The 13706-nt window shown below is 43.1% G+C and overlaps 1 non-coding gene across 1 annotated transcript; it reads left to right on the top strand.

Annotated features, from left to right (window-relative positions):
* The first annotated feature begins 12056 nt into the window (after window positions 1-12056).
* LOC119929219 lies at window positions 12057-12194 on the top strand. The gene has a single exon (XR_005451354.1). It is a non-coding gene; the product is annotated as a small nucleolar RNA SNORA7 (small nucleolar RNA).
* The last annotated feature ends 1512 nt before the right edge of the window (window positions 12195-13706 follow it).

The raw sequence follows: 13706 nt of genomic DNA, 5'->3' as shown, positions 1-13706 counted from the left end.
AGATCCAAACTGGGTGTAATTATGATTAGGAACCTAATTAAATATTATCAATGCACAGGTTTTTCAGATCTGTTCTCTGAGTGTCACTGGAAACATATTTTTTACACAGTCAACCTGAGAGCTGCACAGGAGTGGGGTTGGCAAAGAATGCCCCCCAAACAATTTTCTATAATTTTAATATTGTGAATTTCTTCTTTTTTTGTTTTTGTTTGAGCTTTTCTGGGGATAAAATAAGTTCATTACATATCTTGGATTTGGTTTCATGAATTTTATCATACGTGTATCCAGAGCTTTTTCTTGCTTCAAGAACATTCAGAATAGGGAAGAAAATCAGTCCTGAAAGGCAGGGGTGTAGAATACTTTAATCCATCCTACCCTAGTATGCCTGGGATGAATCCTTCCATTTGCTAACTCCTTAAGGCTGACAGCTCAATGACTATGGCAGAGGAGGAATAGCATAACACAGAAAAATGGGAAAAGAAAGTCTTAGAAATGGCCAAAGGTTACACTCCCCATCTTCTTAGAGGACTTGAAATTGCAACTGAGTTTGCAAGCCCAACATGTAATAGATACTTATGATGATGATAATAATAATAATGGTAATTATGGTATTTGTTAAATATGCACACTATACTGCTCTAATGCCAACCTACTCACCATACCTCAATCTCATCTATCTCACCATTGACCTCTCACCCTTACCCCGCCTCTGGCTTGAAGTGCCTACCCTCTTCATATCCGACAGACAATTGTCTTGGGAAGGTATTGGGTACAGACTGAATTGTAATAGGAAAACAGTGAGGTACGGGGGGTGGGGGTAGAGAGGAAGAAATGCATTAAAACATCTGGCCACTCCAACCTCATTCCACCCTCCCGCCTCAGCACCGAGAATCACTCAAAAGCAGCTGGACTGGGGGTAAAAGTTTCTTTTTGTGTCGACCTGGGCTGTTGTACAGCCTGAGGGAGGTTGTACCCCCCTAGTAGGTCCTTGGGCATCACATTAGCTGTTCAAGGTCAGGGAATGGGGACACTGAGAAAATGGGGCTAAGGAGACAGATCACTGGGTGTGTTGATGCTTTAGTCTGCTTGGACCTGAGGCACTGAGCCCTAGGAGGTAGTAATACCACCAATGTTATTTACATACCTTTAAATTGTATATTATAAACTACTTATTTACTCATATTAATGTCTGTGTCCCTTTCTAGACTGTAAGCTCATTATGGGCAGGGAGCGTGTCTGATAATTCTGTTGTATTGTACTCTCCCAAGCATACTCTGTACACAGTAAGTGTTCGATAAATTCATTCCTTCAATCGTATTTATGGAGCACTTACTGTGTGCAAAGCACTGTACTAAGCTCTTGGGAAGTACAAGTTGGCAACATATAGAGATGGTCCCTACCCAACAACGGGCTCACAGTCTAGAAGGGGGAGACAGACAACAAAACAAAACACGTAGACAGGTGTCAAAATAGTCAGAACAAATAGAATTAAAGCTATATGTACATCATTAACAAAATAAATTCATTCATTCATTCATTCAATCGTATTTATTGAGAGCTTACTGTGTGCAGAGCACTGTACTAAGCGCTTGGGAAGTACAAGTTGGCAACATATAGAGACAGTCCCTACCCAACAGTGGGCTCACAGTCTAGAAATTAGCCCTAGAGAGATGCAAAGGAAGCCCAAGATGCATGCCCTGACCTCTAGGAGTTTACAGTTTAATGGGGAGCTAGCTTTTTTCTTAGGATAAAGTTCCCAGTTAGGTCCAGAAATGTGCCAGGCACTACTTGGTAGTAGTGGAGAAGCAGTGTGGCTTAGTGGATAGACTATGGACCTGGGTTCTAATCCCAGCTCTGCCATCTGTCTTCTGTGTGACCTTGGACAAGACACTTCCCTGTACCTCAGTTATCTCATCTGCAAAATAGAGACTGAGACTGGCTGCTCTCTGTGGGACAGGGACTGTGTCCAACCTGATTGCTTTGTATCTACTCCACCGCTTAATGCAGTGCCTGGCACAAATTAAAAGCTTAACTAATGCCACAACTATTATTCATAGTAGTAATCATATTTCTTAGAGAAGCAGCGTGGCTCAGTGGAAAAGAGCCCAGGCTTTGGAGTCGGAGGTCATGGGTTCAAATCCCTCTCCTCCACTTGTCAGCTGTATGACTTTGGGCAAGTCACTTCACTTCTCTGGGCCTCAGTTACCTCATCTGTAAAATGGGGATGAAGACTGTGAGACCGCCGTGGGACAACCCGATCACCTTGTAACCTCCCCAGTGCTTAGAACAGTGCTTTGCACATATTAAGTGCTTAATAAATGCCATCATTATTATTAAACACTTACTGTGTGCGGAGCACTGTGCTAAGTGCTGGAAAAGAGCACACAGGTGGAAGTTAGACCTGGCTGCTTGGTCTTTGGGGAGCTCACAATCTGAAAAGTTTGCAAAATTTATCAGGGCAAAATAGTCAGTACATAATACAGGGGCTTGCCCTTTTTTTGTCTAAGAAGACACGTTTGTGCGCAGCAAATTCAGGCACCATATTTACCAAGCCGCCAAAAAAGTACCTAGCTTCCACCACTGCCCCCCCGCCCCCACCAACCCGGCCTTCTTCTGAATTCCCAGAAACTGCTTGTCCGGATTTTTTGAAGTTATTTGGAAATGCAGCGTGTCCTAGTAGAAAGAGCACAGGCTTGAGAGTCAGAGGACCGAGGTTCTCATCCCGACTCTGCCACTTGCTCGCTGTGTGACTTTGGGCAAGTCACTTCACTTCCCTATGCCTCAGTTTCCTCAATTGAAAAATAGGGATTAAATACCTATTTCCCACCCTATCTCCAACTTAGATTGTGAGCTCCGTGGAGTACAGGGACTGTGTCGAGCTAATTACCGGAGTGCTTACAATAGTGTGTTGCACATAATGAGTGCTTAATAAACACCATAAAAAAAATTGGAATCCGCAGGGTGCTTCTTCAGCAGCACTGCAGGTAAACAGTTGTGGCTCAAGAGGAGGGGTTATATGCTAGACAAATTGGGCACTTTGGGAAAATGTCATGAATAACGTGTGGTCTTTGTTAAGCACTTACTATGTGCGAAGCACTGTACTAAAGCATTGGGGTAAATAGTAATAATAATGGATAATGGTATTTGTTAAGCGCTTACTAGACAGAGGCAAGATAATCAGGTCGGGCACAGCTCCTCTCCCATTTGGGCTATGTAGGAGGGAGAACTTGTATTGAATGTCCGTTTTAGTTGAGGAAACTCAGGCAAAGGGAATAATAACAATTCTGGCATTTGTTAAGCACCTACTATGTGCTGGATACTATACTAAGCACTGGGGTAGATTCAAGTTAATCACATTGGACACAGTCCCTGTCCCACATAGGGCTCACAGTCTTAAACCCCACTTGGCAGATTAGGTAACTGAGGTGAAGGAAAGGTCACAAAGCAGATAAGTGGGGGAGCAGGGATTAGAACCCAGATCCTCTGACTCCCAGAGAAATGATCAAAGGTCATGTTACTACCGTAAAAGCTAGAGGTTTTTCTCCCATCTTGTTTGACTGAGCAAAGGATTTTCTGGATGATTATGCCAACTGCCACAGGTCATTATCCCAGTCCTTTAATAAACTGGATGACATTTTCAAAATTGAGGTGGAGAGAAGGGGGGATTTTTCATTCATTCATTCATTCAATCGTATTTATTGAGCGCTTACTGTGTGCAGAGCACTGTACTAAGCACTTGGGAAGTACAAGTTGGCAACATATAGAGATGGTCCCTGCCCAACAACTGGCTCACAGTCTAGAAGGGGGAGACAGACAACAAAACAAAACATGTAGACAGGTGTCCTCTTGCTTGAGGCCCCATGTTTATAGGCTAATTAAACTGGGCCAATTTTGGTCAGGGAAAGGAGCAAGAAGGCCATGGCAGGAAGAAGGCCTGGAGATGAGATCTAACAACTGATCAATCGATATTTACCGAGCACTTGCTGTGTGCAAAGCGGTTGGGAGGGTATGGTACAACAGAGTTGATAGACCTGTTCTCTTAGACTGGTCAATCAGTGGTATTTATCGAGTGCTTACTGTGCAGCATAATAAGCGCTTGGGAGAATACAGTACAGCAAAATTAGCAGAAACCTTTCCTGCCCACAGTGAGCTTACAGCCTAGAGGGGGAGATAGTTATTAATATGAATGAATAATTTATAATATATAATTTAAAGATTTGTGCAGAAGTGCTATGGGGTTGGGGGTGGGCAAATATGAAATGTCCAAAGGTCAGAGATCCAAGGGCATAGTTGTACGCGGGCAGGGCACTATGTTGAATTTGGAGCTAAAATCCATGAATTAAGTGAGAACTTGATCTACACGCGCTGCCTAGAATTCCTCAACAACAACTCTCTCCTCGACCCCCTCCAGTCTGGCTTCCGTCCCCTTCATTCCACGGAAACTGCGCTCTCAAAGGTCACCAATGACCTCCTGCTTGCCAAATCCAACGGCTCATACTCTGTCCTAATCCTCCTCGACCTCTCAGCTGCCTTTGACACTGTGGACCACCCCCTTCTCCTCAACACGTTATCTGACCTTGGCTTCACAGACTCCGTCCTCTCCTGGTTCTCCTCTTATCTCTCCGGTCGTTCTTTCTCAGTCTCTTTTGCAGGCTCCTCCTCCCCCTCCCATCCTCTTACTGTGGGAGTTCCCCAAGGTTCAGTGCTTGGTCCCCTTCTGTTCTCAATCTACACTCACTCCCTTGGTGACCTCATTCGCTCCCACGGCTTCAACTATCACCTCTACGCTGATGACACCCAGATCTACATCTCTGCCCCTGCTCTCTCCCCCTCCCTCCAGGCTCGCATCTCCTCCTGCCTTCAGGACATCTCCATCTGGATGTCCGCCCGCCACCTAAAGCTCAACATGTCGAAGACTGAGCTCCTTGTCTTCCCTCCCAAACCTTGTCCTCTCCCTGACTTTCCCATCTCTGTTGACGGCACTACCATCCTTCCCGTCTCACAAGCCCGCAACCTTGGTGTCATCCTCGACTCCGCTCTCTCATTCACCCCTCACATCCAAGCCGTCACCAAAACCTGCCGGTCTCAGCTCCACAACATTGCCAAGATCCGCCCTTTCCTCTCCATCCAAACCGCTACCCTGCTAATTCAAGCTCTCATCCTATCCCGTCTGGACTACTGCACTAGCCTTCTCTCTGATCTCCCATCCTCGTGTCTCTCTCCACTTCAATCCATACTTCATGCTGCTGCCCGGATTATCTTTGTCCAGAAACACTCTGGACATATCACTCCCCTCCTCAAAAACCTCCAATGGCTACCGATCAATCTGCGCATCAGGCAGAAACTCCTCACCCTGGGCTTCAAGGCTGTCCATCACCTCGCCCCCTCCTACCTCACCTCCCTTCTCTCCTTCTACTGCCCAGCCCGCACCCTCCGCTCCTCCACCACTAATCTCCTCACTGTACCTCGCTCTCGCCTGTCCCGCCATCGACCCCCGGCCCACGTCATCCCCCGGGCCTGGAATGCCCTCCCTCTGCCCATCCGCCAAGCTAGCTCTCTTCCTCCCTTCAAGGCCCTGCTGAGAGCTCACCTCCTCCAGGAGGCCTTCCCAGATTGAGCCCCTTCTTTCCTCTCCCCCTCGTCCCCCTCTCCATCCCCCCGCCTTACCGCCTTCCCCTCCCCACAGCACCTGTATATATGTATATATGGTTGTACATATTTATTACTCTGTTTATTTATTTATTTATTTATTTTACTTGTACATTTCTATCCTACTTATTTTATTTTGTTGGTATGTTTGGTTCTGTTCTCTGTCTCCCCCTTTTAGACTGTGAGCCCACTATCGGGTAGGGACTGTCTCTATGTGATGCCAATTTGTACTTCCCAAGCGCTTAGTACAGTGCTCTGCACATAGTAAGCGCTCAATAAATACGATTGATTGATTGATTGATTGATCTGTTAAATCAAAGGGTCTTAGACTCCAGTGGAAAATTTCCAAGCTGGGGGAGGTTACCTGCAGCATATTTACATTGCACTCACTCTGGTTTAACAGAAGGAATTTTTACAGCCCTGGGAGAGAGAGAGAAGAAAAAGAAGAAGAAGAAAAACCCCTTGGAATCACAGCTTCTTCTATGGGGAAGTTTTATCTCTGCCCCTAAACTTGTCACCTGTCTTCTCAGGATGAGCTGTCTCTTTGGGTAGAGTTCAGAAGAGTCAGCGTGTTTCTGAGAATTTTCCCTCCCCAACTGTAGGGCACAGGGAGTGTTCTTGGGGGCTCTTGGATTTGTTTGGAAGGAAGCCACCAATCAATCAATCAGTGGTATTTATTGTGTGTTTACTGTGTACAGAGCACTGTATTAAGCACTTGAGAGAGTACAATATAACGATATAACAGACACATTCCTTGTCCACAATGAGCACTGTACTAAGTGCTTGGAAGAGTCCAACACAACAGAGTTGGTAGATGCATTCCCTGCCCCCAGTGAGCTTACGATCTAGATGGGGAGACAGATGTTAATATAAATAAATTCAGATACGTACAAAAGTCCTATGGGGCAGACGGGGCTAGGTGGGGGCCGAGTAAAGGGAGGAAGTCAAGGTAAATTCAAGACATTATCATCCCTATTCCATACACTGCTAGATTGTAAATCCCCCCCACCTCCCACCCCTTTTTTGGATGGTATGGGCCTCACATTGTTAATCCTCATTTTACAGATGAGGGAACTGAGGCCAAGAGAAGTGAAGTGACTTACCTAAGGTCACAAAGCAGACAGGAATCATGACTACCAACTCTATGGAGTTGTCCTTTCCCAAGTGCTTAGTAGAGTACTCTGCACACAGTAAGTGCTTTAATAATAATAATGATAATGGTATTTGTTAAGCACTTACTGTATACCAGGCACTGTACTAAGCACTAGGGTGGATACATGCAAATCGGGTGGGACACAGTCCCTGTCCCACACAGGGTTTCCAGTCTTGATCCCCATTTTACAGATGATGTAACCAAGGCCCAGAGAAGTGAAGTGACTTGTCCAGGGTCACACCGCAGACAAATGGCAGAGCCGGTATTAGAGCCCACAACCTTCTGATTCCCAAGCCCGTGCTCTAGCCACTACACCATGCTGCAATAAATACCACTGATTAAATGCACCCCCAGAGAATTAAGACCCAAGATCAAAATAATGATCACCAGAATCTGGAATGGAAGCAGTACTCTGTATTGAGCTCCTACATTATCTGTTACACTGTATAGTGCTGGGAAGAGACGTATAAAGAGTCTGTGGTTTGGGCCAGGTGAAGTCCATTCATTCTTGAGTATTTCTCTCCTCAAAGTGCTGGGAAGAGTGGTTATGTGGGGGCATGTCTGGGGGCGGGGCCTGGGGGAGCCCAGAGGATTATCGGAGAAAGCTTCCCAAAGCTGCTGGGTTGTGAGTAGGGCTTTGAAGAGAAAAATGAAAAAAGGGGAGGGTTTCACAGCTGACCTAAGGGCCCTCATTGTGCTTGTAAATACTTTACTAAATAAGTTCATTCCCCTTCCATTCATGTCGTTAGAGACTAGAACTATTTTCATTTTTCCAGAATGGAACTATTTTCCTTTTTCCAAGCCTGCTTATCTTGATGGCTGAAATGTTGGGTGAGTTCAGCAAATTTTGGGCACAAATATTTTTATTTTGAAAACTCTTCAGGGTGATCAGGGTAAAATAAAAGCCTACTGCTTCCCAGGAGGTCTCCGAATTGTGTTTGTTGTTTTAAGCATGAGTTTTCAAGTGTTTTTCTCCTTCCCATTAGTAAATGGGAGGAAAGTCCAAACCCTTTTGTTATAAAAACATGGCCCCTTCTTTAAAATATGGGCTGAGCGCATGAGCTAAGGAACATTCCTTTCTTTTTTCCTCATCCAAGCTGGATCCCCCAACCCTTTGCTCCTCTTTTTTCCTCCCTAGCCCACCTCCTAAACATACCCGGCTCTCATCTCACTCATGTCCAACCCCAGATGTCTCCAATTCCCCTCCTCCACAAATCTGCCAGGCTTCAGCCCACCCTCACCCATCACCACCAAGCTCCTTGAGGGAAGGAGTCATATCTGCTGACTGTTGAACTCTCCCAAGCTCTCTCTTAGTGCAGTGCTCTGCCCGGTGTTAGTACCCAATAAATACTATCGATTGATTGAGGTCATAGGTTCTAATCCCAACTCCACCACTTGTCTGCTGTGTGACTTTGGGCAAGTCACTTAACTACTCCCTGTCTCAGTCACCTCAACTGTAAAATGGGGATTAAGGCTGGGAGCCCCACGTGGGACAACCTGATTACCTTTTACCTCCCTCAGCGCTTAGAACAGTGCTTGGCACATAGTAAGCGCTTAACACATGCTATCATTATTATGTACATGTCCATTATTCATTTATATTCATGTCTGTCTCTCCCTCTAGACTATAAGCTTGTCATGGGCAGGGATTTTGTCTATTATTTTGTCATGTTGTACTCTCCTGTGCATTTAATAAAGTGTTCTGCACACAGTAAGACCTCAATAAATGTGATTGATTGATTAATTGAAGTGCAAAGATGACAGAAAAGGCAGGGCCTTTAGTCCATTTTGAAGATGTAGAGACTTGAGGTCTGTCAGATATGAAGAAAAAAGGAGGGGATGACCAAGGTGTTGACGTTTAGAAAGACAAAAATCAAGGCACAGAAAGTAGGCTGGTGTTAGACGAGTGAAGTGCGTGGGTTGTAGTGGGAAAGGTGTGATGATAAGTTGGAGGGAGAGAGGTGACTTAAAGCCGGTGGTGAAGAGTTTCTGCTTGATGTGCCGATGGATGGGCAACTTTGGAGGGTTTTAGAAAGTAGAGAGATGTGTGCAGAATGATTTTTTAGAAAAATGTTCCAGACAGCAGAGCAAAGTGTGGGTTGGAGAGAGGAGAGGCTGGAAGCCAGGAGGATAAAAAGGAGGATAATGCACTTGTCGAAACAAAATATGGTGAGTGCTTTGACTAGCGTGGTAGCAGTTTAGATGGAGAGGAAGGAGCAAAGTCTAGAGATTTAGTGAAAACAAAACTGTCAGGATTTTGGGACTCACTGAATAAGTTTTGTTGTTTCTGATAATTGTTAAGCACTTACTATGTGCCAGGCACCGTTCTAAGCACTGGGGTAGATACAAAGTAATCAGGTTGGACACAGTCCATGTCCCACATGGGACTCATACTCTTAATCCCCATTTTGCAGATGAGGTAATTGAGGCATAGGAAAATTAAGTGATTTGTCCAAGGTGTCACAGCAGACAAGTGATGGAGTCGAAATCAAAACCCAGGACCTTGAGAAATATGAAGGAAGGATAATGCCATGGTTAAGGACTTGTGGAATAGAATATGTGGGTTGAAGGAGTCCTTTCATATCCTGTTCAGCAAAAAGGCATCTTATATGGGCAGATCTGCAATTATCTCTAATAAATATCTAATGGTAATTTTAAATGGGCTTTCATCAATCTGTCAGTGAACATACTTTAAAATGTTTTAACCAAGGTGAATTTCCCAGGTTATCTCCCAGTGAGAGAGCTCTGAAAGTAAACTCAGCACTACGCACAGATTGCATAGCCTTGTATTAATCCTCTCTGTGCATGTGATAAAACAACTCCCTGCTTTCAACTCTTTCAATCCAATCTGACTACACCATTACCCCTTTTACCAAATATCATTAAAATTATACCATATCATCTTTTTAAAGATATTTGGAAATTTTACAAATATTTGGCAGCCATATATTCTCCCCCATCTGTCCTACTGTAGCTGCCTAATAATAATAATGGCATTTATTAAGCGCTTATTATGTGCAAAGCACTGTTCTAAGTGCTGGACTTGAAGTCTACTCAAATTTTCAGCTCTTAAAATTCAAAATACAAAAGTATTGTTCAAATAAAAAAATTCCATGCCTAAAACTCTAAAAATCTTTTTTTTATCCCATCTGCCTCCTCCTCACCAGCTTCCCAATCTCCAGACAATCTTCATTCCCTTATTTTCTTTGTTTTCTAAAGAACTTAAAAACCTTGCATTTTTTATTCTAGCTGATTGAGTTTTATCTAATTTTAAATGTAATTCCCTGTTGCCCACACTCAAGTATTTTTTTTCCTAATTCTTAAGCTGGAAATACATGTTCTATACAAAATTTAAATATTCATCTTGAGATGCTGGATAGTTCAACTAAAATTGTCATGAAAGGAAAACAACTCCAAAAATTCAAAAAAGAAGCTGTAACATGATATGTAATTACGTATAATTGATTTTATAATAGCTTACATAATTGACTCATTATCTTTCAAAGTAAAAAAAATAATAATAATTGTGGTATTTGTTAAGTGCTTATTATGTGCCAAGCACTCGTCTAACCACTGAAGTGGATACAAGATAATTGAGTTGGATACAGTTCTTGTCCCATATAGGGCTTACAGTCCTAATTCCCAGTTTACAGATGAGAGAACTGATGCACAGAGAAGTAAAATGACTTGCCCAAAGTCACACAGCAGAAAAGTGGCAGAGCCGGGATTAGAAGCCAGGTCCTCTGACTCCCAGGACCCTGTTGGGTTTGTTTAAAAAATTCTAGGTCATTGAGTTTTATCTCATTTTAAGTGTAATTCCCTGTTGCCCACACTCAAGTAAAAATATATATTTTTTCCTAATTCTTCAACTGAAAATGCATGTTTTGTACAAAATTTAAATATTCATCTTGAGATGTTGGATAGTTCAACTAAAATTGTCATAAAAGCACAGCAACTCCAAAAATTCAAGAAACAAGCTGTAACATGATTGATATATAGTTACATATAATTGATTTTATGCTGGTTTACAAATGTGATTAATTATCTTTCAAAGTGAAAAATAAAATGGGTTTAAAATAATTTTTATGAAATTACAAAGTACTGAGTTAGATATTTCTCAATTTTCTCATTGAATTCAAACTTCCTACATGTTCCTGCGGTTTGGAGGAGATTAAAAACCAAAAGGTCCCAAAACGGAGTTGCCTTGTCAAACGAAGTTGTCAAACCAAGTTGTACTGTCAAGTCTTCTGTTATCTCACTAATAATAATGATAATAGTAATCTTGGTGTTTGTCTAGCACAGTGCCTGGCACTTAGTAAGTGCTTAGCACTAGGGTGGAAAACAAGCAAATCAGGTTGGACACAGTCCCTGTCCCACGTGGGACGCAAGTACTGAGGTCTTCTAGACTGTGAGCCCACTGTTGGGTAGGCACCGTCTCTATATGTTGCCAACTTGTACTTCCCAAGCGCTTAGTACAGTGCTCTGCACACAATAAGTGCTCAATAAATACGATTGAATGAATGAATGAATGAATGAATTTTCCTTCAATCAATCAATCAATCAATCGTATTTATTGAGCGCTTACTGTGTGCAGAGCACTGTACTAAGTGCTTGGGAAGTACAAGTTTGGCAACATATAGAGACAGTCCTTACCCAACAGTGGGCTCACAGTCTAAAAGGGGGAGACAGAGAACAAAACCAAACATACTAACAAAATAAAATAAATAGAATAGATATGTACAAGTAAAATAAATAAATAAATAGAGTAATAAATATGTACAAACATATATACATAACATGGACATGCGAGGACAATGGCTGAACCCAGGAATTATAAGAAGCTACTGAATGGTGAACTGAAAGGAGACAAATTATGCAGGCAAAAGGAAAGATGTAAAGCTTCAGTGACGTCTCAAGCAATGTGACAGAGCAATAGACTGTTGTCAAGATCACTGCAACAGACATACCAGCAAGGCTCTTTGCATTTCTTCTGAAGGAAGGGTACTATCTGTTCACATTGTCTTGCTCTGAACATCATCAGTCAGCATCACAAAGTAGTTGCAGAAGAATCTCTGACCAAGTCACTTTCCTTGAGAGGTACAGCTGAATCAGGCCCACAACAGTGAAGTCAGACAAAACACTTTTTACCCATCCAGGATCTGTTCTTCTGTTACTACATGTCATGTCATTAGAAGGGAAGACCTATTTAGAGATTATAAACATATTTCTATTTGAGGCAAAGTAGAATCTCTGGCCCGTCTTGGGATCACCTCTGGTGAGTTTCCAGTATTCTACCAGTCTCAGCTACAGGAGGGAGAGTCAAGCAGAGGCATACCCATTCCATTTCTAGCTTGGGCAGTGGCTAGGGAATGGAAGGCAATCTGCTACAAGTCATAATAATTATAACAATAAGGTTGGTGTTTGCCCTCCCTCCGCGTATCCGTCATACTAGCCCTCTTTCTCCCTTCAAAGCCCTACTGAGAGCTCACCTCCTCCAGGAGGCCTTCCCAGACTGAGTCCCCTCCTTCCTCTCCCCCTCCTCCCCCTCCCCATCCCCTACCTCTCCTCCTTCCCCTCCCCACAGCACCTGCATATATGTATATATGTTTGTACATTTTTATTACTCTATTTTATTTGTACATACTTATTCTATTTATTTTAATTTTGTTAATATGTTTTGTTTTGTTCTCTGTCTCCCCCTTCTAGACTGTGAGCCGGCTGTTGGGTAGGGACCATCTCTATATGTTGCCAACTTGTACTTCCCAAGCGCTTAGTACAGTGCTCTGCACATAGTAAGCGCTCAATAAATACAATTGATTGATTGATTGATTAAGCACTTACTATGTACCATTCACTGTTCTAAGCGTTGGGGGAGATATAAGGTCATCAGATTGTCTCAAGTGAGGCTCACAGCCTTCAACCCCATTTTATATAGGAGGGAACTGAGGCACAGAGAAGTGAAGTGACTTGCCCAAAGTCACACAACTGACAAGTGGCGGAGCAGGGATTAGAACCCATCACCTCTGACTCCCAAACCCGGGATCTTTCCACTAAGCCATGCGGCTTCTCCAACTCACCTTATGAGTTTTCAAACTCCAAACTTATGGGTTTTTGCATAATAATAATAATAATAATGGCATTTATTAAGCGCTTACTATGTGCAAAGCACTGTTTTAAGCGCTGGAGAGGTTACAAGGTGATCAGGTTGTCCCACAGGGGGCTCACAGTCTTAATCCCCATTTTACAGATGAGGTAACTGAGGTGAAGAGAAGTTAAATGACTTGCCCAAAGTCATTCAGCTGACAATTGGCAGAGCCTGATTTTGAACCCATGACCTCTGACTCCAAAGCCTGTGCTCTTTCCACTGAGCCATGCTGCTTCTCTAACTCATCTGTGCTGGGCAGCAGTTATATGGGAGAGTGTCAAGGGTGGAGACTCAAGTTCACTGTGTGCAAGAAGGCAATGGTGAACCACTTCCATATTTTTACCAAGAAGTACACTACCAGAATGATTGTTGTTGGAGGTGGAAAAGATGTGTCCATGGAGTCGCTATGGGTTGGAACCAACTCGACAGCATAAGACAAGACACCATAAGAATCTCTGGGTTGTATGCTTAGCTCATTTTCATTCATTCATTCAATTCATTCAATTATTTTTATTCATCATTTATTCATTCAATCATATTTATTGAGCTCTTACTGTGTGCAGAGCACTGTACTAAGCACTTGGGAAGTACAAATGGGCAGCAAATAGAGATGGTCCCTATCCAACAACGGGCTCACAGTCTAGAAGGGGGAGACAGACAACAAAACAAAACAAAACAAGTAGACAGGTATCAATACCATCAAAATACATAGAGTAATACATATGTACATATGTCTTACCTGTCTTACCTCCTTCCCTT

This window comes from Tachyglossus aculeatus, chromosome 5, assembly GCF_015852505.1.
Source record: "Tachyglossus aculeatus isolate mTacAcu1 chromosome 5, mTacAcu1.pri, whole genome shotgun sequence".
Lineage (NCBI taxonomy): Eukaryota > Metazoa > Chordata > Mammalia > Monotremata > Tachyglossidae > Tachyglossus > Tachyglossus aculeatus.
The sequence above is the reverse complement of the archived record's forward strand: the minus strand, read 5'-3'. Positions and strand labels throughout refer to the sequence as shown.